The 27,929-nt window shown below is 44.0% G+C and overlaps 1 protein-coding gene and 1 long non-coding RNA gene across 5 annotated transcripts in view; one reads left to right on the top strand and one right to left on the bottom strand.

Moving 5' to 3' along the window:
- Nucleotides 1–1,319, bottom strand: part of LOC143988184 (uncharacterized) — an 81,612-nt gene extending 80,293 nt beyond the window's left edge. The window contains exon 1 of the long non-coding RNA XR_013276780.1: nucleotides 1,203–1,319. This is a non-coding gene — a long non-coding RNA (uncharacterized LOC143988184). The remainder of the gene's footprint in view (nucleotides 1–1,202) is intronic.
- Nucleotides 1,320–1,361: 42 nt separating this feature from the next.
- The window catches only part of LPP (LIM domain containing preferred translocation partner in lipoma), a 541,140-nt gene continuing 514,572 nt past the window's right edge, over nucleotides 1,362–27,929 (top strand). For 2 of the 4 annotated variants that reach the window (XM_077487560.1, XM_077487557.1), the window contains exon 1: nucleotides 1,362–1,502. The gene's annotated coding sequence lies outside the window, so the exon portion shown is untranslated. The remainder of the gene's footprint in view (nucleotides 1,503–27,929) is intronic. The other 2 variants (XM_077487561.1, XM_077487559.1) reach the window with 1 other exon arrangement.

The raw sequence follows: 27,929 nt of genomic DNA, 5'->3' as shown, positions 1-27,929 counted from the left end.
GGTAAAATGCCACTACTTTTAATGGCATTTTATTGTCGGATTTGTGGCGCATTTCGGCCGCTAGCTGGGTTCTTTTAACGGCGCTAGCAGCTGAGAAAGGGTCAAAATCGCCTGCAATAGCTGCGTTTTGCTGGCGGTATAGCCGTGCTGCCCCACTGATTTCAATGGAGAGCAGCGGTAAACACACCCGCTCCAAAGCTGCTGGCAGGACTTGTCCTGACGTCATGCCAGCGCACCACTCCAGTGTCAAAGCCTGAGGGCTTTCACATTGGAGCAGCTGTTTGAGAGTGGATTGCAGGTGGTATTTTTAATGTTATAGCCCCTGCAAAACGCCCTCAGTTTGAAAGGGGTCTTTAAGCAGAAATAAACCCTCCTATCTGTTACAGCCAAGGCAGCTTCTTCTGTTTGCTCTGCAACTGCTATGGCGTTGCACACGTGATCAGTTATGAAACCAGCTATTTCACGTTTGATAATTTGGTTGAGAACACAAGCAAATATGACAGCAATCGATGAGTTTAGTTCACCTTCATTATTTACTGCTGCTCAGGGGCTCTGGGCTTCAGTAAAATGGCAGCCGCCAACAAGAAAAAGAACAGGAGTAATGCTAGAAGCATCAGAGCACACACTAATGTTGGTAGCATAATTATTAATGTTCCTAAAGAACATTCTTTTTCACCAAGTTGTTATGGGTAAAGTGCGACATTAACCTCCTGTAATAAAAGTTTCACCTGCAGCTGGTTAAACTTTACTAATAAACAAAAAAAAACATCTGCTGTTCTGGCCAGCTCTTCCCATGGAACACGTCTTCCTCATTCCATGTCTCTCCCAGCACGCTGTGCGCTCACACTACTACAGACACCAGTTGCAGGAAGGGTGGGACGGGGCTCCGCCAGGTCATGTGACCAGTAGGAGGGCCTGTTTCCGGTGTTCAGACGAAGAAGGCATCCTCACCTCCCTTCAGCTGTGCATGCCTCACGCCTCACTGCTGAGTGACAGCACGTACAGTATATGCCAACTTCCAGCAAAGAGCCTGCTGCCTGCACATGCCCAACACATAACCTGCTTGTTGCTGGTCACGTCACACTGTAATAAACTACTGTTGTCACAAAAGCATACTTCATATAATGAGCCATTTGCGGACATAGATTGAAGTCTTACACACCACCTGGTAGTGTGCTAAACATACAAAAGCAGTTCTTTACCAGAATCCATGTCTAGCCATCTCGTGTAATACACCTCACTGAGCCTAGCTGCTATCCCCGATCTAATAAAATCCAGCTGTTATAGTGAGCTGTCATCCAGGCGCCTGAAGCGTGCAGCTGCAGCAGATGAGAGAAGCGCAGGCCCGTCTACAGGGGTGCCGGGGATGCCTAGTCTGACTGAACACAGAAAATCCAAGATGGTGACTAGTATGAAGTTTTTCTGCTAACCGGTCAACTTGGAAGTGACACCCGGAGTGGAGATTTCTTTCTGCCGACACCTTGTACAGACACCGGAGTGAGGTGAGCAGGAGGGTGGGTGGCCTTCTGCTGGGCTAGGCTCTCACTACCTACTCCTAAGGGCCTGGGAGGGGGCAGAGGGGCCTATGTGTGGGGATAGTTATGGAGGGCCCAGTGTGCAGCCGGACTAGGAATGTGGGGAGTGGAGAAACACACTACACTGGGTGCTGTGTGTGTGTGGAGAAATGTATTGCAGTGTGTGTGAATGAATTGCAGAGTGTGGAGGAATGTATTGCAGTGTGTGTGTGTGTATGTATGTATTGCTGTGTGTGTGTGTGTGTGTGTGTGTGTGTGTGTGTGTGTGTGTGTGTGTGTGAGAGAATGTATTGCCGTGTGGAGGAATGTATTGCAGAGTGTTTGTGTGTGTATATGAATTTCAGCGTGGAGGAATGTATTGCAATGTGTGTGAATGTATTGTAATGTGTGTGGAGGAATGTATTGCAGTGTGTGAATGTATTGCACGTTTGCTGTGTGTGTGTGTGTGGGAATGTATTGCAGTTTGTTTGTGTGTGTGGGAATGTATTGCCGTGGTGTGTGTGTGGTGGGGGTTGTATTGCTGTGTGTGAGGGATGTATTGCAGTGGGTACTGTGTGTGGAGGAATGTATATTGCTGTGGTGTGTGTGTGTGTGTGTGTGTGTGTGTGTGTGTGTGTGTGTGTGTGTGTGTGTGTTTGTTTGTGTGTGTGGGGGGGGGGGGGGGGGTGTGTATGTATTGCAGTGGGTGGTGTATGTATGTATGTATTGCAGTGTGTGTGTGTGTGTGTGGGGGGGGGGGGGGGTGTATGTATTGCAGTGGGTGGTGTATGTATGTATGTATTGCAGTGTGTGTGTGTGTGTGTGTGTGTGTGTGTGTGGGGGGGGGGGGGGGGTGTGTATGTATTGCAGTGGGTGGTGTATGTATGTATGTATTGCAGTGTGTGTGTGTGTGTGTGTGTGTGTGTGTGTGTGTGTGTGTGTGTGTGTGGGGGGGGGGGGGTGTATGTATTGCAGTGGGTGGTGTATGTATGTATTGCAGTGTGTGTGTGTGTGGGTGTGTATGTATTGCAGTGGGTGGTGTATGTATGTATGTATTGCAGTGTGTGTGTGTGTGTGGGGGGGGGGGTGTGTATGTATTGCAGTGGGTGGTGTATGTATGTATTGCAGTGTGTGTGGGGGGGGGGGGGGGGGTGTATGTATTGCAGTGGGTGGTGTATGTATGTATGTATTGCAGTGTGTGTGTGTGTGTGTGTGTGTAAATGTATTGCAGTGTGTGTGTGTAAATGTATTGCAGTGTGTGTGTAAATGTATTGCAGTGTGTGTGTGTAAATGTATTGCAGTGTGTGTGTGTGTGTGTGTAAATGTATTGCAGTGTGTGTGTGTGTGTGTGTAAATGTATTGCAGTGTGTGTGTGTGTGTGTGTAAATGTATTGCTGTGTGTGTGTGTGTGTGTGTAAATGTATTGCTGTGTGTGTGTGTGTGTGAGAATGTATTGCAGTGGGTGCTTGGTTTGGAGGAATGTATTAACGTTAGTGTTGCCTCCTGCATGGAGGAATATACGGGAGTGGGTGTGGTGCTGTGTGTGAAGGAATGCATTGGAATGGGTGCGGTTCTGTGCCCACTAGCGCAGTGACTTGTTCCTCAGTGAGAATGGTAAGGAGGAGGACACTTTCCCTGGGTGCCCTAAGGCTAGTCTTAGCTGGAACCAGGCGTGTGAAGGAATGTGCCTGCCACTGATAAAACTATTCCTGGAACTCATAAAGAATGTGGTAGATAATCTGTCGAATTCTGTCTGCGACAAATGGCGGAACTTGCACCAGATTCATATACATTACAATACCTCAACCCCTACCACACACTTCATGTAGACCCATTTGTAAGGGTGGGCACACAGCTAAGTAGTGTCACAGTACAGGAGAAAACCAGCACACCAGCTTGAAGTGAAAGGCGGTACTTTACTGAAGTCCTGTATTCATTTTCTATTGCACTTTACGCAGCAGTCCCTGTCATCAAGGAGCTTACAATCTAAGTTCCATATCTCACATACATCACCCCCCCCCCCCCCCCGGGTCACTCATGGGCAATTTTGGCGGCTTCATCCTGCGTTTCCTGCTTGGCTACCAATATGGTTGTTTCTCCACTCAACCAATGGGGTCCTGATTGGTAGGAGAAGCAGGAAGACAATAGCGAATATCGATTTGCTAATGTCATACAACTGGGTGGTCACTTTGCTCTGTGCTCCAAGCTCACTTTTTATTTTATTTATTTCTTTTTAAGCTAGTTAGAGCCTCAGGCTCTAATCCTGTGCTTCCCAAAAAAAAAAAAACTGGCGCCCTGCATGTAGATTAGGGGCTGGGCACATGGATTGGGGGGGGCGAAACCCATGCAAGCACAGGGAGAACATGCAACCTCCATGCAGGTAGTGTTCTGGTCAGGATTCAAAAAAAGGGGAAGCACTAAGTGGCTGTGCTACCCAGTAAGAATACAGATAGGTGCGCAGATCCTCTTTTTCAAAGTCTCTGCTGACCCTTGATAAGTAGCTTCTACATACCCTCAAAATGTTGGTGTTTCTATGCTCCTGGGATTTCAGTGATGTGTTGCCTTTCACTTCAAGTTGCTATGCTGATTTTCTCCGGTTCCTAGATTCATGTACAAGTAGGTAAGGTATATACTATACAGTATGAATCGGTTGGAACGCTGATAGAATTTCGAAAAGTGGTGGAGTTTTAGGCTCGATTCACATCTATGCACGTTGCTTTTGAGCATTTTTGCGGTGCTTGTCGCGTTTTTGGACACGCGTTTTTACAGCGATTTTGCCGCATTTTGCGTTTGTGTTTTTTTTTTTTTTTTTTACACTGTGGGTGCTTAGCAACCAGATATATACAGTGGAAAAAAAATGAAGAAAAAAAAAAACCTCAAATCGCAGTAAAAAAGCGGTACTTGCGTTTTTGATGCAGGTCCATTGACTTCTATTACATGCAAAACGCTGCATTTTGCATGAAAAAGTCCCCGACCCTTTCCAAAAATGCAGAGGCACAAAAATGCATTGATGTGAACATGTTCCATAGGAACCCATGTTAAAAAAATTTCCTTGCATTTCTGCAAAATGCATCAAAAAACGCGCTAGTGTGAATTGAGCCTTACAGGCCAACAAGCCATCTGGAGAAGTTGGGCGAGTGATGCAAATGTATGAAACGTCTTCTCCAATGCAATTGATGTTTAAAAAAAAAATAAAAAATCTGTTCAAGTGTTCAATTCTTAAAGCGGAGGTCCACCCTAAAATGGACCTTCCGCTCATCGGATTCCTCCCCCCCCCTCCGGCGCCACAATTGGCACCTTTCAGGGGGGAGGGGGGTGCAGTTACCTGGATAATCCAGGTAACTGCACCCACTTCCGGGCTAGCTCTCTGCGGAAAGGGGCATACATTACGCCCCTTTCCGCAAGTGCCCGCCCCCTTCCGCAAGTGCCCCGCTGCCTGCTGGGAAACACACAGATCCCAGAGGCAGCGGGGACCGTCCTCATTGCGCAGCGCGGCTCGCGCATGCGCAGTAGGGAACCGGGAAATGAAGCCGAAAGGCTCCATTTCCTGATTCCCATACCCAAGATGGCGGCGGCAGCACTCGAGTGTCGATCTAGAGATCGGCTTCGGGTGCCGACATCGCGGGCGCGCTGGACAGGTAAGTGTCACTATTTTAAAAGTCAGCAGCTGCAGTATTTGTAGCTGCTGACTTTAAAAAAAAAAAAAAAAAAAACGCGGAGTCCCGGTGGACTCCCGCTTTAACTCCAAAATGTACCTTTTTTTTAAATTTGTTTTTATTTTTATTTATTTTTGTTGCTCTAATCCTCCTCCAATTTTCAAAATTCCTTTTTTTTTTTTTTTCTGTTGTGACCTGACTTTCTGTAAGAAAGTGGCTTTTTTATTCTCCATGGTCCCTTTTTGTATGTAGGAACATAGCCATCCTCTCTTGATTGCTCTTGAGATGAACTTATTGTATTTGTCGTGTGCATAGAGCAACATGCATGGCTCATTCTAAACAAAAAGAAACAAGGGGAAAAGGGAGAGGTTAGGGGGCTCACAGAGGACGTTGCAGGGAGGCAAAAAAATGATTTTTTTTTCGTGAAAATAGATTATAGGGTTATTAAGTAGAGGATGTATATGAATTATTATTTTTGAAGAATAAGACTATTGTTTAGTGTCACTTTGACCACTTCCCTATTGTATTATAGCTGATATACTTTAGTGCTCTCCCTTTCTGGGAAGGCATCCCTGGATGTCCTCATGAGAACACGCATCAGGAAGTGTCTGTGATTGCTGTGTGCCTTTGACCAAGCTGATCACAGATTGGGGTAAAGGGACAATCAGTGTAGCCTCATCAGCGAAGAAGAAAAATTACTTATTTGCACTCTATTCATAAAAAAAAAAAAAAAAAAAAAAAAAACTTTTTGAAGGGAAACCATTTTTAAATTATTTTTTTTTTTTTTTTTTTTTTTTTTCGGTTTTCTTTTGTTTAGCAAAAAGTTGGTGATCAAATACTACCAAAATAACTGTGTCACTTACCTGACACAGGAGCCAGCGAAGTCACCGCTGTCCCCTGTAGTTCCGAGCGTCCATCTTCTTGGTGGGTCTCGCTGCTCCGGCGCTGTGATTCGCCGGAGCAGCGATGACGTCACTCCCGCGCATGCGCACGGGAGCCGAGACTCGCAGCATTGCCGTCATCGACGATGCCCCGCTCAGTGCGCCTGCGTGCCGCTGTCTACGGCGCATGCGCCATAGATAGCGGTGCCCGTCTTCGGGCAAATATCTCCTAAACCGTATAGGTTTGGGAGATATTGCTTGGACCTACAGATAAGCCTTAATCTAGGCTTACCTGTAGGTCAAAGTGGTTTGTAAGGGTTTACAACCACTTTAATTGTCATTCAAAGTGTGACTGTGTTAAAGGGTGAAAATTAGTCTGGGCAGGAAGGGTGTGAAAGTGCCCAGTATTGAAGTGGTTAAAGACCAATTTTGTCACAGAATTGTCTGTCTCACATGTGACAACACATGTGACAACAATTTGCTGCGTTTATAGAAGAGGTCTAATTTACCTGCACTTTTTGTATCACAAATATGGTAGTATTTCTTTAAGAATTTATTGCTTCAATAGCGCCATACAGTAAAAGTGTTACAGCATGGATTGAATTTGCTGCACACATCGGTACTAACAAGGAAACTGTCACGGGGTTTTCATGAATTTGGCTTAAGGTTTCCAGCTACATCCCTAGCATCATCAGTGTGTCACAAATGCCGTACTAAATCGCCCCCATGTGTGTTCTCTCTGTCTAATGGTAATAACAACGTGGACAGGCCAGGTCACTTATTCAGCAGAAAAGCTCACAGCCAGGTTGCTGGCAGTTTGTGAATGAGGACTTAAAGTGGTATTAAACCCAACAGCAAACATTTATTATATTGCAGCTTACCATTTCTTAGATGTGATGACTGCATTCATTTCCTTTCCTCTATTTTGTGTTTTTCAAAAGAACAAGCTCCAGGCATGTTATAAAAATCTATTATGAACACAATACAATTATTGAAAACACAGGCTCTAAACAGACATATCCTAACCCAAACGTTAGTTCACGCCTTTTGTGGGTATTCTGCTTGTTTAGGACTTGGGCATAACAGAGAAAACAATTCATCTACAAAAAGGTCAAAAGTATTGGGTTACAAATCAATAACAAAAATATCCAATATAATTGTCAGTCAGCAAAAAACAAAATGTATTGCAACATCACTCAAAAATAGCTTTTAGTCAAAGACGAGAGATGAGGAAAAAGGTGATAAAAAAAAAAAAAAAAATATATATATATATAATTACACATAAAGGATTCCTCCTCCTGTATTATAACTGTACTGTCTGTCCTCATATAGCGCTGCGTGAACTGTTGGTGCTATATAAATTCTGTATAATAATAAAAATTACAGACATACAATACCTAATATCCAAATAGTGCATGGGTGAATCATCTATTGTACACCCTCCTGGACTGTGGGGAAGTGTCAGGGGACCAGGCGGAGAAATACTAAATTCCCCTATAAATGACCCAAACAAAAAGAAGTGTCCATATATCTAACTATATACGTAAAATAAAGGAGGAGTAACAAGAGTGCCACAAATACTTCTCATTACTCACTTTAACTTCTTGAGATCCGCGCTATAGCCGAATGATGGCTACAGCGCGGACCTGCTTTGCCGGGACGACGTCTATTGACGTCGTCCCATGCACGAGCGGCCTGCGCTCCCCCTGAGGGGCGCACGCGGCGTGCTCTGTGATCAGCGAGTCTGAGACTCGCCTGATCACAGATCGGAGCAAGGGGTCGATCCCGACCCCTTACCACGTGATCAGCTGTCAGCCAATGACAGCTGATCATGTGATCACAACAGAGACAGTAATCGGTTATCGTGAGGAGAAAAAAAAAGCCGATCACTGGCAGCCGTGATCGGGACATCAGTCCCCATCACGGCGAGCTGGGGACAGCTCATCAGTGCCCACCTGCCCCCTGCCAGTGCCACCTAAACTATGACAAAAAGTGCCACCTATCAGTGCCACCTATCAGTGCCCACAATCTGCCTCGCACACACAGTGCTGAACCTCAGTGCCACATATCCGTGCCCATCAGTGTCATGTACCAGTGCCCATCTGTGCCACCCTATCTGTGCCCATCAGTACTGCCTTATTTGTGCCTATCGGTGCCATCTTATCTGCACCTTTTAGTGCCGCCTTAACTGTGCCTATTGGTGCCCAACAACTCCGCCTCATCAGCGCATTTCAATGAAGGAGAAAAATAACCTGTTCGCAAAATTTTATACCAAACTATTAAACATGAATTTTAATTATTTTTTTTTGGCTCAATTCGGACCTGATACAGAGCAAAAAATGCACAGGACTCTTCTGCTGTGCAGTCCACGGCCGCCCTGGAGATGTGTGAACCGGCTCCATTGAGAGCTGGTCACACTCTCTCCTGTCACGCGAATTGGGGAATACTGTATTCAAGTCGTAATAGTGTGAACCCAGCCTGAAGGATCACTTCAACTTAAAAAAATAAATAAAAAATACACCTCTTTTGCTGGTGAAAAAAAAACCTTTGTATTTGGAGCCTGGAAAGCATTGCATCCATGATCAGCAGCTCATGGTGCTATGCAGGGCTCCTGCAGACTTGTCAGTATATCTGTTTGCTTGTACCTCATAAGGGCAGGCACATATAGAAAGAGACAAAGAACTAGCAGAGCGTTCAACAGTGCCATGGTAGTTGATTACGAACTACAAGCCAATAGCCATAAAGGATGTTGATTACTTATTTTTTCCCAGTAGTTCTCCTTTCACACAATCCTGTGAATGAATGACGCAACCGTATGGGGATATTTTCAGTGGCAGCAGGCACCTGGAGAAGATGCCCACTCGCTGTCATTGGGGGGAGGAGGCTGCAGCTACTGAAACATGTTACACCTTAAATACGGGTGTAAAATGTTCCAGAAGGTGAACTTGTCTTTTTTAATGTGTTGCGGTATAGTATCTCCTTACACCTCTGTATGCAGGGCACCAGATGAGACTGAGGGACAAAATTGCACACTCTATAGTCCCCGGGCTTTCCAAAGTCCACCCCCCCCCCCCAAAAAAAAAAAAAAAAGACCACAGAGGGAGGGAGAGCCCTGCCAAAATTTATGTCTCCAATGTAGCGAGGGAGGTCCCCTTCACTTGCTGGAAAAAGCTGGCATGCTTTTTGATCCACGTGGTCTCAAGCGTCTCCCGTATAAGGGAGATGCCAAGATTCAAACTGCCACCCAGCCAAAATCTTGCACCGGAAGTGACACAATCTCCTGACAAGAAGTGTAAAACGCATCATACTTCCGCCACCTGAACTCCAACCTGGAGCGTAAATAGACTGGCGGTTTCAGGAGCCACACAAAGGGGCAGTGCCTCCCCTGGGTTCACCACATCAATGGGGCAAAGTCCAAGATGGCACAAGCAGACATCCAACACACAAAAATCATACAACCATAAAGATGTCAATAGGAGCAGCAAGAAAACAAAAACACAAAGGACAACAATGGAAACCAAAATAAACACAACAGACCCACAAAAAGGCCAAAACTTCAACAAACGCCCCCAACCAGAAAGCCAGGCAATCCAAACCAAATTAATAAACTCACAAATAAACCACTCAAACTGCCAAAACGCACTCGCAAACAATTAACAAACTGTACAGAACCGGAACCGACCCAGAAATACACAACATCATATATCCAGACGATAATGTTCACACAAACCCTAAAATATGGGGGAAAAAAAACAAACCCGTATACAAAGCAAAGTTGGCTAATGTATGTCTGTGTGATTATGTGTACTGTATATATTACTTTTTATTTTTGATTTTCTTACTACTTTGACGGAAAGCTATTCTTGGGCTAACTTTGTTGTCTTATTTTTTATTTTTTTTATTTCAAAAATTTTATTTTTCCAAAAAAAGTTCTCTTGTAAGACCGCTGCGCAAATACGGTTTGACAGAAAGTATTGCAATGACCGCCATTTTACTCTAGGGTGTTAGAAAAAAAAAAGTATAACGTTTGGGGGGTTTTGGGTAATTTTCTAGCAAAAAAAACACAAAAAAACAGTTTTTAACTTGTAAACAACGAATCCCAGAAAGAGGCTCGGTCCTTAACCAGTTGCCGACCGCCGCACGCCGATGTACGTCGGTAGAATGGCACGGGCAGGCATAAGGACATACATGTACGTCCCTTGCCTCCCGCGGGTCGGGGGCCCGATCGGGCCCCCGCCCGGTGCCTGCGGAGGTCGGTTTTCGTCCGGGAGCGATCCGGGACGAGGGGGCGGCCATTCATTCATGGCCACCCCCTCGCGATCGCTCCCGACGAATAGAAATCCCCGGTGACATCACTTCCTCTCCTGTAATGTAAACACAGGAGAGGAAGTGATGTATTCTCTCCTCCGTGTCGGTATTTTTCGTTCCGACACGGAGGAGAGCGGATCAGTGAGTTGCACCAACACTCTACACACACAGTAGAACATGCCAGGCACACTCACACCCCCCCTTTACCCCCCGATCACCCCCCCAATTACCCCTGCCCCCCAGTCACAGTGACACCAATGTCATTTTTTTTTTTTTTTTTTTTGCATTGGTGTCATTTGTGACTGTAATAACTGTTAGGGCAGTTAGAGTTAGCCCCCTTTAGTTCTAATGTACCCCCCTAACCCCCCCAATAAAGGTTTAACCCCGTGATCACCCCCCGTCGCCAGTGTCACTAAGGCTGGGTTCACATTGCAGCGGTTTATGAGAACGAATGTGATTCGCACCGCACTGCAGTGCAAATCACATCCGATCTCTGTGCGATTCGAGTTCAGCCATTCGCCGCACCCGCCACACCCGCCGCACCCGCCGCAAATTCGCACGGGACCCTTTTTTTGGCCCGCAGCAGAATCGGATCGCATGGGTGTTCACACCATGCGATCCGAGTTTGCAGATCGCACTGCGATATGCGAACTGATCTGGGGGTGTCAGTAACATTTCACTGACACTCCCAGCAGTTCGCATAGGGCAGTGTGAACTGCCGCCGGGAGGCATGCGATGCGGGAACCCGCCGCGGATTCGCGGCGTTTCCGCATCGCTCCAGTGTGAACCCAGCCTAATAAGCGATCATTTTTCTGATCGCCGTATTAGTGTCACAGGTGACGCTAGTTAGGCAGGTAGGTATTTAGGTTCGCCGCAGCTTTTTATAGCGCCAGGGACCCCCATATACTACCGCATAAAGCCCCCTGATTGCCCCCTAGTTAACCCTTTCACCAGTGATCACCATATAACTGTTACAGGTGACGCTGGTTGGTTAGTTATTTTTTTATAGTTTCAGGGCACCCGCCATTTATTACCTAGTCTCACTAGTGTACCCCTAAATTTAGGGGTGTCTACTTTCCAAAATGGGGTCATTTGGGGGGGGGGGTTTGTGCCATCTTGGCATTTTATGGCCTTCAAAACTGTAACGCCCTTAGAAAGCCTGAAGGCGGTGCTTGGTTTTCGGGGCCCCGTACGCGGCTAGGCTCCCAAAAAGTCCCACATATGTGGTATCCCCGTACTCAGGAGAAGCAGCAGAATTTATTTTGGGGTGTCATTTCACATACGCCCATAGCATGTGTGAGCAATATATCATTTAGTGACAACTTTGTGTAAAAAAAAAAAAAAAAAAAAATTTTTTTTTTTGTCATTATTCAATCGCTTGAGGCAAAAAAATAAAATATTCAATGGGCTCAACATGCCACTTATCAGTTTCCTTGGGGTGTCTACTTTCCAAAATGGGGTCATTTGGGGGGGTTTTGTACTGCCCTGCCATTTTAGCACCTCAAGAAATGAGATAGGCAGTCGTAAACTAAAAGCTGCGTAAATTGCAGAAAACGTACCTTAGTTTGTAGATGTGACAACTTTTGCGCAAACCAATAAATATACAATTATTGACTTTTTTTTTACCAAAGACATGTGGCTGAATACATTTTGGCCTAAATGTATGACTAAAATTGAGTTTATTGGATTTTTCTAATAACAAAAAGTAGAAAATATCATTTTTTTTCAAAATTTGCGGTCTTTTTACGTTTATATCGCAAAAAATAAAAATCGCAGAGGCAATCAAATACCATCAAAAGAAAGCTCTATTTGTGGGAAGAAAAGGACGCAAATTTTGTTTGGGTACAACATTGCATGACCGCGCAATTACCAGTTAAAGCAGCGCAGTGCCAAAGTGTAAAAAGACCTCTGGTCATTTACCAGCAAAATGGTCCGGTCTGAAAGTGGTTAAAGTGGATGTAACCCCAATTTTTTTAATTTTTTTTTTTTTAGTATAAGTATTTCCTATCATTTGAGCCCAGTCTTGCCACAAAGAGTTAATCCAGCTCTGAGCAATCCTCTTTTATTGTTCAGTCAGATCATTCTTGACAAACGGAGAAAAACTTTGCCAAATCCTCCCCCTTGCTATGAGTGACAGGTGATTTTACATATCTCGTGCACTAGCTTAAGACATGCATTATTTTTTAATTCCCTCCCACTCCTTTCTTCAGCAGCTCTGCAAGGATTGGCTGTTCCACACCTCAGCATGATTTGACATGCTGAAGTCATGTGGGGACTTTTCTGAGTTTTGACTGGATGTTGGTGATCATAGCAGAAGTTCAGTGTAAGAAATACACAGGACAAAATGCATGTTGATAAGGGAAGTGTGGAGGTGGGCAGGGAGTCTACAGACATCTAGCCTCCCCAAAGATGCTGCTTGCAGGACTTTTCAGAATGCCCCGCAAGCGCACCCCCCAGTGTGAAAAGTCACACTTGAATGAATAGGTGGCGGTTTTCAGGTGCTTAGCAGAGGCCGTTTCCAGTGTTAAACCGGGAGTCCGCCGGGAGTTAGCGTTTTTTATTTATTTATTTTTTAAAAGACAGCAGCTACAAATACTGCAGCTGCTGACTTTTAAAATAGTGACACTTACCTGTCCAGCGCACCCGCGATGTCGGCACCCAAAGCCGATCTCTCGATCGTCTCTCGGGTGCTGCCGCCGCCATCTTGGATATGGGAATCAGGAAGTGGAGCCTTTCGGCTTCATTTCCCGGTTCCCTACTGCGCATGCGCGAGCCGCGCTGCGCAATAAGGATGGACCCGCTGCCTCTGGGATCTGTGTGTTTCCCAGCAGGCAGCGGGGGACTTTCGGAAAGGGGCGTAATCTACGCCCCTTTCCGCAGAGAGCTATCCCGGAAGTGGGTGCAGATACCTGTACTGTACAGGTACCTGCACCCCCCTCCCTCCTGAAAGGTGCCAATCGTGGCGCCGGAGGGGGGGAGGATTCCAATGAGCGGAAGGTCCACTTTAGGGTGGACCTCCGCTTTAAAGTGCCTGAAAACCGCCCCAGTGTGAAAGGGGTCTATATGTTGTGGGGCAAATATGAAAATGAGCATGCAAAAGGACCAATCGTTGACTTGGTTATATAGTCTCCTAGAGGCTCTGTTTTTATTTATTTATTTATTTATTTTCTAAACTCACTGGCCTCCTAGTTTGACAACAGGGCCTTCTAACATTAATTTAGAGGTGCAGATTGATGTTCAGTAATCCGAAGGACACTTTGCATGTATGTCTGGCTTGAATGCAAACATGTCTCTTATGCAACTTGTGTGCTGAAAGATTCCTTGAGCAAGGATGGAGGAATCTGCACTGCCTGCTATAGTGTTGAGGCAGCCGCAGTACTCTCTTAATACCTAAACAGGGACTGCATCTGATTGGATACAGTCACTGGTCGTCTAACAATGTTCTACCCTCTCCTTTTGGTGTTTCAGTAGTTTGTCAAGCTGGGTAGTACCAATAGGCCTTGCATTTCAGTTTCTACCCCATGTCAATGCAAATACATGACCGCTCATGCTAGATTTTCTACTTCATACACGTAGGTTCATCAGGCCTTACTATGGAACTGTGACTTTTCAGATTTATAAACGTTCAGTTCCCACAATTCTAGAACGCAAAAGTATTTTGTAGGAAAATTCCACATCATGGATGGGTGACAGATATTTGCTAGAAAGTTAGTAGCGCAGAAATTCCAGCACTGTATTTCAGAGGCTGTTATCCATTATGTGTTTGCTTTGCATTCTATGCTGGAGACATTTGTTTCCCCACCCCCTTCTGTTTGGCAGTAATCTTTTCGCATCTTGCTGCCATTAATATATACTTTTGTCGGCCAGACTCTGTTCAGCATACGGTAGGCATGCTTGTGTTAATATTCACAGCTGCTCCTCACAAAGTACAGTGAATTCTTGTTGGTTAAAAAAAAAAAAAGAAAGAGGAAAAGGAAAAAAAAAAATAAAGTTGAAATGTTTTGTGCCTTAAACCATAACAGAGGAAGTGTGTTTGACAGATCACATATACTTACAGAGGTTACCAGCATTGAGCAGACATAATATTTTTGGAAATCCTTTTTTATGCAGTGATGTCTGTATATTAGCAATTGCATTGGCTAGTGGTATGTGTTATTTGCAATTTTTACAGAGCATTTTTTTTGCTAAGAATGGGCACATGTACAGTCATTTTATATGTAATGGGACTACTTTTAATATGACCATATAGGGTCATTAGAGTATCGCACATGCTTGTTGGGTAGTGGGAATGCTGTTTACATTACATTATTGCTTCACAGCATACTTGCCAATTTCATAGACTGTAGGCAAAATAATCTGAGTATCTAAATTAAGTGGATTATTTTGATCTTTGTCTTCATTAGTGTCACTTCAGTGTTTTTGTTCCTTTGTATCATTATTATTACCTTTTAAATCTTACTTTTAAATTAGAACCCAAGCTAGGTATTTTTGATGCCCTTATCCCTTTCCATAACCAATTGACAACAAGTGATAAAAGTCTCTGCAAATGGAACCGCAGTAGAAAAAAATTAATCTTTTACATGTTCAGACTATTCCCCACTGAGCACAAAAAAGGATTCTAAATTAAACCTCTATCTATTCAAAATGGTTTGGGCTGGGCGCCATTTCAACTGAATTCCCCTTTCCTGCTCTGTAAAAATACTTTCCAAAAGCAACAGCGTTCCTTCGGGTAGGGTGCCATTCACTGATTGGCTGCTAGATGTATGGTTCTGACTGTGCACAGATCCTGCCCTAAGATGGCACCGCCCCTTACCTATTTAAAAACTGTCAAACGGCTGATCAGGCATTCAGTGGTTAGCCTTTGACCTTTTTATTGGTCTGATGAGCATCGTGATTGACTATGGATCTACATTGGAGGACATTGTGTTTTTTTTTTTTTTTAATAAAGGAGCAAAGCCCCTGTCACCTGCCCCAAAGCCAACACCCCCCTCATGTTGAGGGCATGTGGCCTGATATGGTTTAGGATTGGAAGGCTCTCATACCATGCCATCTAAAGGTCTGTATTGCCGTCAATTTGGCTGTCGTCTATTTATTTATTTATTTATTTATTTTTTTTCTTTTATAAATGTCAGTTCTGCTGCAGTAGGTTCTATACGTGGTACAGATGCGCAACTTTACAGGCAGACTAAGGGGACCCCCATGCACTTAAAAAAAACAAAAATAAAAACAACTTTTTTAAGGCCAATAACTTGCATATAAGCTTTCAAAATGGAGACTTTTGATTATTCAAGTTTGGGTCCAAACTTTTGAGATGTTCAAGAGTTCTGGTGCAAACTGAACCGGGGGGGGGGGGAGGGGGGGTGATGTTTGTCTCAACTCTAGTCTTCACACTGGTCCTTTGTGCTTCTCTTGTAGTGTAACACACCTCTTCTTTAAAATGCATTAAAAACAAAGCAAAAACGCACCCAAGTTGTGTCTTTTTAGGTGGCTGTTATTGGCACCTTTCTAACAGCAAAATGGCAATAACCCTTTTTTTGGAAGAGAATTTTCAGTAGCTGATATACCAGTGCATCCTTAGCTGTGGAGTAAAATGATTTGCAGGAAGAAAGTTAAAGTGTAAGTTCACCTTACAGATTTTTCTGTAAAAGGTTAACTAGCACAGGTATCTCCGGTTCTAAGCCCCGGTATATCCACATCAGGAGTCCGGGGCTTGGCCTCTCTCCTTCCTCGAGTCTTCTCCATAGCTGACAGGACGGCTATGCTCTGACCAATTAGAATGCTCCAAACATCCCTCCTGGTGAGGGACATTTTTGACATTCAGCAGAGAGGATTTCTAAGCCCTGGGGCTCCTGGCGCGGATATATTTGAAAATGTAATTTTTTTGTTTCTGCTTTTCGTATTCATTAACCACTATCCGTCCGCCGCCGCCCCCCCCTTTAACCACTTCCACCTATGGTGGGCACTCGAGTATATATTTTATTTGGGTACAGTTTTGTATGACCACGCAATTGGCAGTTAAAATAATGTGGTGCCGTATTGCAAGAAAATGGCCTGGTCATGAAGGGTAAATCTTCTGAAGGTCCAGTGGTTAAAACAAATGCAGACATATGCAAATTGAAATGGCCTTAAAGGAGAAGTCCAGCTTGAGCTTTTTAGGCTGGGCTTCTCCTATGGGTCACGGGACAGTCTGAGTCCGCTCTCCACTGAAGTCACTGCCATCATTTGAGGCAGCGCGTCATCCCGACTTCCAAGTCTGGATCCACCAGCTGCCTTTATTGATGGCAATCTCAGTGAGCCGCTGAGATGGCCTCTCCCTGCCCCTCCACAGCTCAGCGCTAGTGAGCATGGAAGAGCAGAGAGGAGGCACACTGACTGTGAAGGAACCGAGAACCACGCTGTAAGAACTGTTCTCAGTGCAGAGACGGCATGGGACAGCTGCAGCATCGGTCTGATGCTCCATCCACCGAGTTATGAATAATAAAAAAACAAAAAACATACTGTACTTCTCTTTTAAACAGAAGATGTTAGAATATTTATACATTAATTTTTGTTTAATTTGCAGTTAATCAATGTATCTTAAATTTTTAATACCCTTTTATGCCAGAAGGAAATTTGCATCTCAGAAGGTTAATGCTGGAACAATGTTACAAGTCCTTTCTTTTTGTCTACTTTATCCTGAATCTTGTCTCATCTACCGTATTTCATTTGTGCCTGACGCTTATACCTATCTCAGGTTTTTAGTTTAATGTAAAGGTATGTCTTATCTAAATAAGCATGCTTATCCTCTTTTAGCTACAACTTCAACAAGTGAGGTATCTGATAAAACAAGTCCCAACACATTACAAGTATCACTGGATCTCAGTGTCATTCTGAGTCTAGAACATTAGGCCACCTCATTTTGTCTGCAAGGCAGTATCACATCGTAATCTGACCAGGTAATGTTCTCTACTAATAAAAAGTAGATCATGATCTACTTGTACTTTTTCATCCACTTACATTAAAAAAGAAAAGTTATATTTGTTGTTCCAATATATATTATAGAAACTCCTGTTGCCTAAAATGTATTTCTGCTTTAGCAGTTAAAGTGATTGCAAAGTCTTGTTTTAAAAAAAATCAAAAAACAAACATGTTTATACTTGCCTCCTATGTGCAGTTCGTTTTGCACAGGCAGCCTGGATCCTCCTCTTCTCAGGTCCCTCTTCGCTGTTCCTGCCCCCACAGCAAGCAGCTTGCTATGGGGGCACCCGAGATCAATGCTGCAGCTCTGTGTGTCCATTCAGCTGGAAGTTCCAGAAAAGTTAATCTAATGAAGCTAAGCTGCATTATTAATAATAATAATAATAATAATAATATTATTGTTAATATTATTAATATTATTATTTTTTTTTTTTTAAGTTACACTTCTCTTATGTGATTTAGGAAATGTAAAAAATATAAAGTAGGTGTTCCAATATGGCTGCAAAAGTGAACATTTATCTTTAAAGAGACCTGATGTGAATAAATGAGCTCCTATTTTTAAAGAGTTTTGTTAACCCATAAAAAAAATAAAAATAAAAAAATCCTGTTCCCTTAAAGCATGTTATACAGCACAGTGCTTGTGCTGTAATTTGCTCCTTTGTATCGCCTGAAATGCCTGTCTGATCCTGCCAGTTTCTACCCTCCCCTCTCCCCGCTGACTCCGATATATCAGGGCTGCTGAGCTCTGACACTGGAGCCTTTATGTGCCTCTGTCATACACAGCCCTGCTCTCTGTCTCCTGTGTCCTCTCCTCCATCCTCTGCTTGTGTCAGTGCTCTTCTGCTCTCATAGTAAATATTCCCTCTGTATTATAACAATAAGTTCCCCTGGGTCTGTGTTTATATCATAAATATGCTTATTTGTACTGAAAACAGTCTTCCTGTAATCATGTGACTCCTCGGCTCTCTCTCTTCCCTCTTCCCTCCACGTCTGCTGCAGTGCTCGGCCCCACCCACTTGAACTGCCAGCTAGGCAGAGGAGAGAGGAGACTACTGATCACAGGAAGACAGTGTGTTTATCAGTAAAGATAAGCATATTTTTAATATAACACCCAGTGGAAAGCAGTGATGGCTTTCATATTCATTATTTATTTTTCCATGAGAAATTTTGACCTATAGTCAAAAGGTCATTGTGTCCCTGATTTAGCCCTTTTGACAGTCATGTCTGTAAGTGCCATTTGGCTTCCTTAAGGCTGAACTTAAGATTTTGTTACACTTTATGTAGTTTGGGTCAAACTGGCCCAAAAAACTATGTCCCTTAGTAACATGTGAGGCCAGTGTAAACTATGTAGCCTCAGCTATATACATTATACTACACTGTGTTCCGTTTTCAAGCCGAGACTCTAAGCAGCGCTCAGACATTCAGAGAAAGCAATGTGTTCCAGCATTGTATACAAAGCTTCCTCTAATTGGCTGAGTCAGGCTGATGATGTCACAACCTCTGACTGGCAATCAGAGAAATCTTTGTATTCATTGCTAGAATATACAGCTTTCTATGAATGGCTGAGCGCCGCTTAGATTGAATCTATTGTGTTCCGGGTATGAGAGAAGTCTCGGCTTGAACCCTGAACACAGTGCTGTATGTAGCCTTAGCTACGTACAGTTTTATACACATCCAGAGGCCTCACATGTTAGTAAGGGACATAGTTTTGCCAGCTTGGCCTAAACAAACTATGTAAGGAGGTATTAAGTGCAGCGCTAGTGAGGAAACAACGTACCTATGGAGTGAACATGGTACTACTAAGGAAAGCCCTGGGCTGAAGGTAAAACACTTGTTGGTATAAGTGTATGGAGGGTAAATGGGAAATGTATAGACTGCTTCTCGGCAAGAATACAAAAATTAAGTGTCTAGTGCAAAAATAATGTCTCACACAAATGAGCAATGATACTAGGGCTGCAACTAATGATTATTTTCATAATCAATTAATTGGCCGATTTATTTTTTTAGATTAATCTGGTGTCTCAGGTTTTCTCACTCCTTCATGGTGACGGTGGCTCCTCCTCGGTGTGCCGGGGTGGTGTGGGGCGGAGTCTCAGTCCAGACCCGCCACACGTGACTCGGCCGACTCCTCCAAATGGAGCGAAGGGCACCCCGAAGCCGGGAGATGGAAAGGGGGGATGTGCGGGGACAGAGGAAGAGGGCGGGGGATGTGCGGGGACAGAGGAAGAGGGCGGGGGATGTGCGGGGACAGAGGAAGAGGGCGGGGGATGTGCGGGGACAGAGGAAGAGGGCGGGGGATGTGCGGGGACAGAGGAAGAGGGCGGGGGATGTGCGGGGACAGAGGAAGGAGACCGCACGGGGACAGAAGAAGTCAGGACTTTTTCGGAAAGTTGGAGGGAAGATGTGAAGTCTCTGAGGGCTGAACTTCATTCAATCTGCTACTTGACAAGGCAGGCTGTATGGAAAGTGTTAATGTTAGAGTAATCCCCCTCCCCCCCATACACAGACCCAAGCAATGTGAGGACTGAGGAACTCATCCTGCACCTTACAATAACACTGACAGACAGCAGGGAGAACCGACCGGTAGTCCCGCCACGGGGGATGTGCGGGGACAGAAGAACTCTGTGACTCCTCCAGAATTCCTTCACTTGGGCTGACAGGCTGAACGCCGCGCTGGGGGTGACGTCAGCTCGCCGCCGCCAGGTGTACCACGATGGCCGCAAGCTCCGAAGCTAGGCCGAAGCCGCGGTCTTTCCTAAGGCCGTGGCCCGCTCCGCGCATCACATGGTGTGGACCAACTAATCGATAATGAAAATCGTTGACAACGATTTTCATTATCGATTATTATCGATTAATTGTTTCAGCCCTAAATGATACACTTCAGATATAGTGCATACACATGCATAAAGTGTCCAGAAAACAGCAATAGGTGCAATGTGCAAAAAATGTTTAAAAAAAAGAGGAAAATAATATCGTTAAAGAAAAAGATCATGCAATAAATGAACATGAAAAAAAGTTCATATAGTGATTCAAGGAGGAAAGGGGAAATCCCAATGCCGGCACAGATGCTTATGTGTAGTAAGAGATAGTAGTGAGTGTACAGCTTGTATAACAGTGTAAATTTGCTGTCCCCTCAAAGTGGCTCAACACACAGCCATTAATATCTAAACCACTGGCAACAAAAGTGAGTACACCCCTAAGTGGAAATGTCCAAATTGGGCCCAAAGTGCCAATATTTTGTGTGGCCACCATTATTTTCCAGCACTGCCTTAACCCTCTTGGGTATGGAGTTCACCAGAGCTTCACAGGTTGCCACTGGTGTCCTCTTCCACTCCTCCATAACGACATCATAGAGCTGGTGGATGTTAAAGACCTTGCGCTCCTCCACCTTCCATTTGAGGATACCCCACAGATGCTCAATAGGGTTTAGGTCTGGAGACAATTCTGGCCAGTCCATCACCTTTACCTTTAGCAAGCAGTGGTCATCTTGGAGGTGTGTTTGGGGTCATTCTCATGTTGGAATACTGCCCTGCGGCCCAGTTTCCGAAGGGAGGGAATCATGCTCTGCTTCAATATGTGACAGTACATGTTGGCATTCATGGTTCCCTCAATGAACTGTAGCTCCCTAGTGCTGGTAGCATTCATGCATCCCCAGACCCTGACACTCTCACCACCATGCTTCACTGTAGGCAAGACACACTTGTCTTTGTACTCCTCACCTGGTTGCCCCCACTCACGCTTGACACCATCTGAAATAAATAAGTTTATCTTTATCTTATCAGACCACAGGACATGGTTCCAGTAATCCATGTCCTTAGTCTGTGTTCAGCAAGCTGTTTGCGGGCTTTCTTGTGCATCATCTTAAGAAGAGGCTTCCTTCTGGGACGACAGCCATGCAGACCAATTTGATGCAGCGTGCGACGTATGGTCTGGGCACTGACAGGCTGACACCCACCCCTTCAACCTCTCTAGCAATGATGGCAGCACTCGTGTGTCCATTTCCCAAAGACAACTTCTGGATATGAAGCTGAGCACATGCACTCAACTTCTTTGGTCAATGATGGCAAGGCATGTTCCTAGTGGAACCTGTCTTATTAAACCACTGTATGGTCTTGGCCACGGTGATGCAACTCAGTTTTAGGGTCTTGGTCTTATAGCTTAGGCCATCTTTATGTAGAGCAACAATTATTTTATTCAGCTCCTCATAGTTTTGCCATGAGGTGTCATGTTGAATTTCCAGTGACCAGTATGAGTGAGAGCGAGAACCCTAGATTTAACACACCTGCTCCCCATTCACACCTGAGACCCTGTAACACTAACAAGTCGTATGACACCGGGGAGGGAAAATGGCTAATTGGTCCTAATTTGAACATTTTCACTTAGGGGTGTACTCCCTTTTGTTGCCAGCAGTTTAGACATTAATGGCTGTGTGAGTTATTTTGAGGGGGCAGCAAATTTTGCACTTTTATACAAGCTGTACACTCACTAATTTTTCATTGTAGCAAAGTGTCATTTCTTCAGTGTTGTCACAAAAAAGATATAATAAAATGTATACAAAAATGTGAGGGGTGTACTCACTTTTGTGAGATACTTTATTTACACTACCTGTAGGTAAATGTCAGCATAGGAAGTTTAGTTCCATCTTTAAAGTGGAAACTAAAAATGTTACACCTATTTACATTTTTTTTTTTTTTTATTTATTTTTTTTTAATTTTATTTTTTTTTTGCACCAAAGAACTATTAAAATGTGTAACAATGTAACCTTTATGCCTCAGTTTGTTGCCAGTAATCCAGAGTCCTTTTGTGCCACACTATACTAGTAGAAGTTTTATGCTGGTTCAGATTTTAAAACCTTTTTTAATCTGATTCTAAACATAGGAACATCATGGGACACAGAGTCGGACTACCATTCATTACATGCTGGGTTATAGTCCATTAGGTAAATGGACACTGGTAGATAAAAGGTCTTCAGACAGGAAGTTAATTCATCTTTCTGTAAACTTCTTTTTTCTTTTCTTTTTTTTTTTTTTTTTTTTTTTTTTTTTAGACAAAGGAACATTTACAGTATGATCTCAGGTTTACTTGTTCTTTACATGCTTAGTGATTCTGTTGAACAAAGTAGCCAGTTAGATTAACCACTTCAATACAGGGCACTTAAACACCTTCCTGCCCAGACCAATTTTGAGCTTTCAGCGCTGTCGCACTTTGAATGACAATTGCGCGGTCATGCTACACTGTACCCAAATTACATTTTTATCATTTTTTCCCCACAAATAGAGCTTTCTTTTGGTGGTATTTGATCACCTCTACGGTTTTTATTTTTTGCGCTACAAATAAAAATCAATACCGAAAATTTTGAAAAAAAAAAATGTTTTTTTTGTTTCAGTTTCAAAACTTTGTAAATAAGTAAGTTTTCTTCTTCACTGATGGGCACTGATAAGGCGGCACTGATAAGGCGGCACTGATAAGGCGGCACTGATAAGGCGGCACTGATAAGGCGGCACTGATAAGGCGGCACTGATGAAGTGGCACTGATGAAGTGGCACTGATGAAGTGGCACTGATGAGGCGGCACTGATGGACACTGATGGGCGGCACTGATGGACACTGATGGGCGGCACTGATGGACACTGATGGGCGGCACGGATTGGCATGGGTGGGCGGCACGGATTGGCATGGGTGGGCGGCACGGATTGGCACAGGTGGGCACTCATAGGCGGCATTGGTGTTATACTGTACTAATGGATGCCAAACAATGCATGCCAATCAGTGATGCCCATTGTGGGCACTGAGTGGCATCTATTATGGGCACTGATTGGCATCCATTGAGCTGACTGGCATCCCTGGTGGTCTAGGGAGGATTACCTTTTCCCTGGTGGTCTGGTGGCGTCCCTGGTGGTCCAGTGTGGGCATCCTCGGGGGGGGGGGGGGGGGGGGCTGTGCTGATAATCGATCAGCACAGACCCCCCCTGTCAGAGGAGCAGCCGATTGGCTCTCCTCTACTTGCGTCTGACAGACGCGAGTGAGGAAATGCCGATCACCGGCTCTTCCCATTTACACTGTGATCAGCCGTGATTGGACACGGCTGATCACGTGGTAAAGAGTCTCCGTCAGAGACTCTTTACCGAGATCGTAGTTGCCGGGTGTCAGACTGACACCCCGCAACAACGATCGCCGCGATGCGCGCCTCCGGGGGTACGCAGCGGCTCATAATCCTGATCACGTCATATGACGTCCGATCAGGATTATGAAACCACTTTGCCACCGTCAATTCCCTATAGGGCGGGCGGCAAGTGGTTAAAGGTTGTGATTCGTGCTTATGATCCTTCTATGTCAAAATTGATGCTTTCCTACAATTTTTTAATTTTATTTTTTTATTTTTTTTATTTTTTGTAGAACATTTTAATAAATGTGATCTGAAGTGAATTGCAATCATAAAAGATTGCCGGTGCCAACAAGCTGTTTAGCAGTTTGCATTCATTTTAGATTTCTACAGTTTTTCTAAAATTTGCTGACCATTACAGAGGGAAATACGTTTTTGTTTCTGAAGTGAGAGATCCAGAATCTTTACATTACGCTTGAATGTACATGCATCTATTCTGTCAAGTTAAATGCTAAGCTCACCTTTGTTAATAAAATACTCTGTGCACTTGTGCAGCGTGCTCGCAGCACAAAGAGAGATGCATATATGCGGCCCCATGGATAAAGACCCACTTCCATGAGACCGCATGTATGCGTAAAGTCGGCGGGAAGGGGTTCAAATCTTGACCAATATGAAATTGCATACTGCTAACACTATGTCCTGAACCCCTTAGATAAGCAAATGAGTCCAAACTTTGTAAGAGTCCATAACGTATAAGGAAAAGTCCCTGGAAAAACCCATAAAAAAGGATATCCCATAAAGTATACATAATGAGTACTCTTGTAGCATATCATCAACTGCCATAGCTCTTTCAGAAATCCATGGAAATGAATTGTTGATATGCAAAATGTATCCAAAATAATGGCAAACAGGCTGTCTTTATTTACAAGATATCCAAGCAATTTTTAGACTGGGAAAACTGAATTGACCAGTATACTGGCCAGAACACCACGGTGAATGTGGAGGCTGGCTCTGCACTAGTGTTAACTACTACCAATGTACCGTATTTATCTGCGTATAACACGCACATTCATTTTAAGAGACAAGTTTCAGGAAAAAATTACATTTTAAATAAGGCAGCTAAAATTGAAGTATTGGCATATAACACGCACATGCTATTTGCACACGATTTTCATGGTGAAAAAGTGAGTGTTCTAATCCCATAAATACAGTACGTATTGTTTCTCATAGGAACCCAGTCTAATATGCAGAGAAATGATAGATAATAGACACCTGAGTCCAGCTAGTTTGAAGTACAGAACATCTGTGTCTTCAATATCAAGACTCCCATATAAACATGCCAACAGAGTACATGAAGATATATACAAAGCAAGGAGTAGCTATAGCAAAATCACACGATGGTAAGGCAGCACAGATTGGGCAGTCGGTGTGAGCGGAAAGGAATTTTCTTTTTTTTTTTTTTTTTTTATGGATTTGTCTGAACAGATTAGGCATCTTTCGCCGAAAGCTTTAATTAAAGTAGATCTGTATATTGATGTATCTCCATGCATATGGGACATTTTTGTGGCCATTTCTTTTTCCTAGTTAGAGTTTTGGTTTTATTGAACCTTTTTACTCCTCAAGCACCTAGACATTTCGGCAGTGGTTCACTAAACATTGGCCAAAGGAAAGATTTGTCAAATTATTATTTATCTATTTTATGTATTTTTATCAGCATGTGTTGATCACATAGCATGTGTTTTTGCTTTTGGGTTTATGTCTTTTGAAAACATGATAATCTCAGGAGGCCGGTTTCTTCCAGTAAAACCCCATGATACTAATAATCTACTAAAAAGTATCTAGAGAAATGTTAATCACTGCTGCTGTCTCAGAGCTGGTGCAGCTTTCCATAGCACCTCAAAAATGGACTGTAAATAATAATAAGTCTCATTTGTTTAGTCATCCAATAAGAACTGACCTGAGCTAAAGTTGAGTTTGAAAAAGTACTGCAATTTTTTACCTTGGATAAACCCGCTCTAATATGCATTGTCCTCCACAATCAGGATCTAGAAATGTGTGTGTTTTGTAATATATAAATATATGATTTGATCTTTATTGCTCTGGTTTGTTTTCTGCCTACTTATAAATGAGCCTAAGGCTCGGTTCACACAGGACGCGGCACGACTTGCAGCGCCGCAACCTGCCGCGACCTCAGCGGCGACTTGCAAAATGACTTCTGTATAGAAGTCAATGCAAGTCGCCCGAAGTCATGCCAAAAGTAGTACAGGAACCTTTTTTCTAAGTCGGAGCGACTTGAGTCGCTCCTATTAGAACGGTTCCGTAGTACAGAACGGGGGCGACTTGTCAGGCGGCGAAGTCGCTAATTTACTAATTTTACAGTATCTCTCAAAAGTGAGTACACCCCAATGTTTTATATCTTTTCATGTAACAACAATGAAGAAATTACCCATTGCTACAATGTAAAGTAGTGAGTGTACAGCTTGTATAATAATGTAAATTTGCTGTCCCCTCATAATAACTCACACAGAGCCATTAATGTCTAAACCGCTGGCAACAAAAGTGAGTACAGCCAGCATTGCTGCAGAGGTTGAAGGGGTTGGGGGGCCAGCCTGTCAGTGCTCAGACCATACGTCGCACACTGCATCAAATTGGTCTGCATGGCTGTCGTCCCAGAAGGACGCCTCTTCTAAAGATGATGCACAAGAGAGCCCGTAAAGTTTGCTGAAGACAAGCAGACTAAGGACAAAGATTAATGGAACCATATCTGTGGTCTGATGAGAACAAGATAAACTTATTTGGTTCAGATGGTGTCAAGCGTGTGTGGCGGGAACCAGGTGAGGAGTACAAAGACAACTGTGTCTTTCCTACAGTCAAGCATGGTGGTGGGAGTGACATGGTCTGGAGCTGCATGAGTGATGCTGGCACTTGGGAGCTACAATTCATTGAAGGAACCATGAATGCCCATGTGTACTGTGACATACTGAAGCGGAGCTTAGTCCCCTCCCTTTGGAGACTGGGCCACAGGGCAGTATGCCAACATGAGAACGCCTCCAAACACACTTCCAAGATGACCTCTGGCTTGCTAAAGAAGCTTAGGGTAAAGGTGATGGACTGGCCAAGCATGTCTCCAGACCTAAACCCTATGAGCATCTGTGGGGCATCCTGAAACAGAAGATGGAGCAGCGCAGGGTCTCTAACATCCACCAGCTCCGTGATGTCATCATGGAGGAGTGGTTTAGACATTAGTGGCTGTGTGTTATTTTGAGGGGACCGCAGCTTTACACTGTTATACAAGCTATACAGTCACTACTTTATATTGTAGCAAAGTGTCATTTCTGATTTCTGCAGTGTTGTCGCATGAAAAGATATAACATATTTACAAAAATGTGAGGGGTGTACTCACTTTTGAGAGTGTGTGTGTATATATGTGTGTGTATATATATATATATATATATATATATATATATATATATATATATATATATATATATATATATTAATATAATATTTCATTCTAATGTAGCACTAACCCCCCGAAGGAGCTGCTGGTTATTTTTGGGCTTACCGTTACCTTCCGTTCTCCTTGTGACACGTCTAGGGGATGTCCCATGGTAGATGACCCAGTAACTTGAGACTGACAATAGATCCACTTGAATGGATTGTATTTGCAAGAACTCAAACCATTGAACAGTCTTTCAACTTGGGATCAGAGGGTTGGAAAGGATAGTTCAGGTACTCTCAATGTCAAAGTCTGAAAACGTTAAAGAACTTGCTTTGACTGCATCCAGAGAATAGCCATTCGCAGCTGGACGAACACTCAGGTTGGACAGTCCCTCTCTCACAAGGCCTAGCAACCAACGAGATGCTTACTCAGGAACAAAGTCTTTTTCACAGATGTTGTTGCAGAACACGTAGGGAAACTAAGCTGTAGAACACTTGTAGGATACCTGGATCTTTCAGCCTGCTTGGTGATATCCACAAGACCGGATTCTTTCAGTAACTTCAGCCCTTTCAGGCTCTTGTTAAGAAAACCAACCCGTACGTGGTGTTCAAGAGTCCTCCCCTGGAATGCTTGAAGTACAATGGGTCTCTCCCGAACCAGAGACGACACCCAACCACCTCGGAATCCTCCTTTAGTTTCTGTGCCTTGGGTTAGCCAGCCCTGAGGCATCAAAGTCGGGTGCATCCGCACCCCAGGCCATAGCCTTCCTGGGGGCTGGTCGGCACATCATACTGGACTGGACTGGAACCCCAAACCATGCAACGTCCGTTTTAATTGCCCCCCCCCTGTATCAGTCGGTCTAGGAAGGGTTTCAAAGCCATTTCTAAGGTTTTGAAACTCCAGTGAACCACGGATAGAGCCATTCTCCACAAATGGAGAAAACAGTGGTGAACCTTCCCAGGAGTGTCCGGCCTACAAAAATGACTCCAAGAGCATGATGACGATTCATCCAGGAAGTCATAAAAGAACCCAGAACAACATCTAAAGAACTGCAGGCCTCAATTGCCTC

The sequence above is a fragment of the Lithobates pipiens genome, unplaced genomic scaffold (genome assembly GCF_037356315.1).
Source record: "Lithobates pipiens isolate NorthernLeopardFrog02 unplaced genomic scaffold, aLitPip1_a1.2 Scaffold_18, whole genome shotgun sequence".
Taxonomy (NCBI): Eukaryota; Metazoa; Chordata; class Amphibia; order Anura; family Ranidae; genus Lithobates; species Lithobates pipiens.
This window is presented reverse-complemented; position numbering and strand designations above follow the sequence as displayed.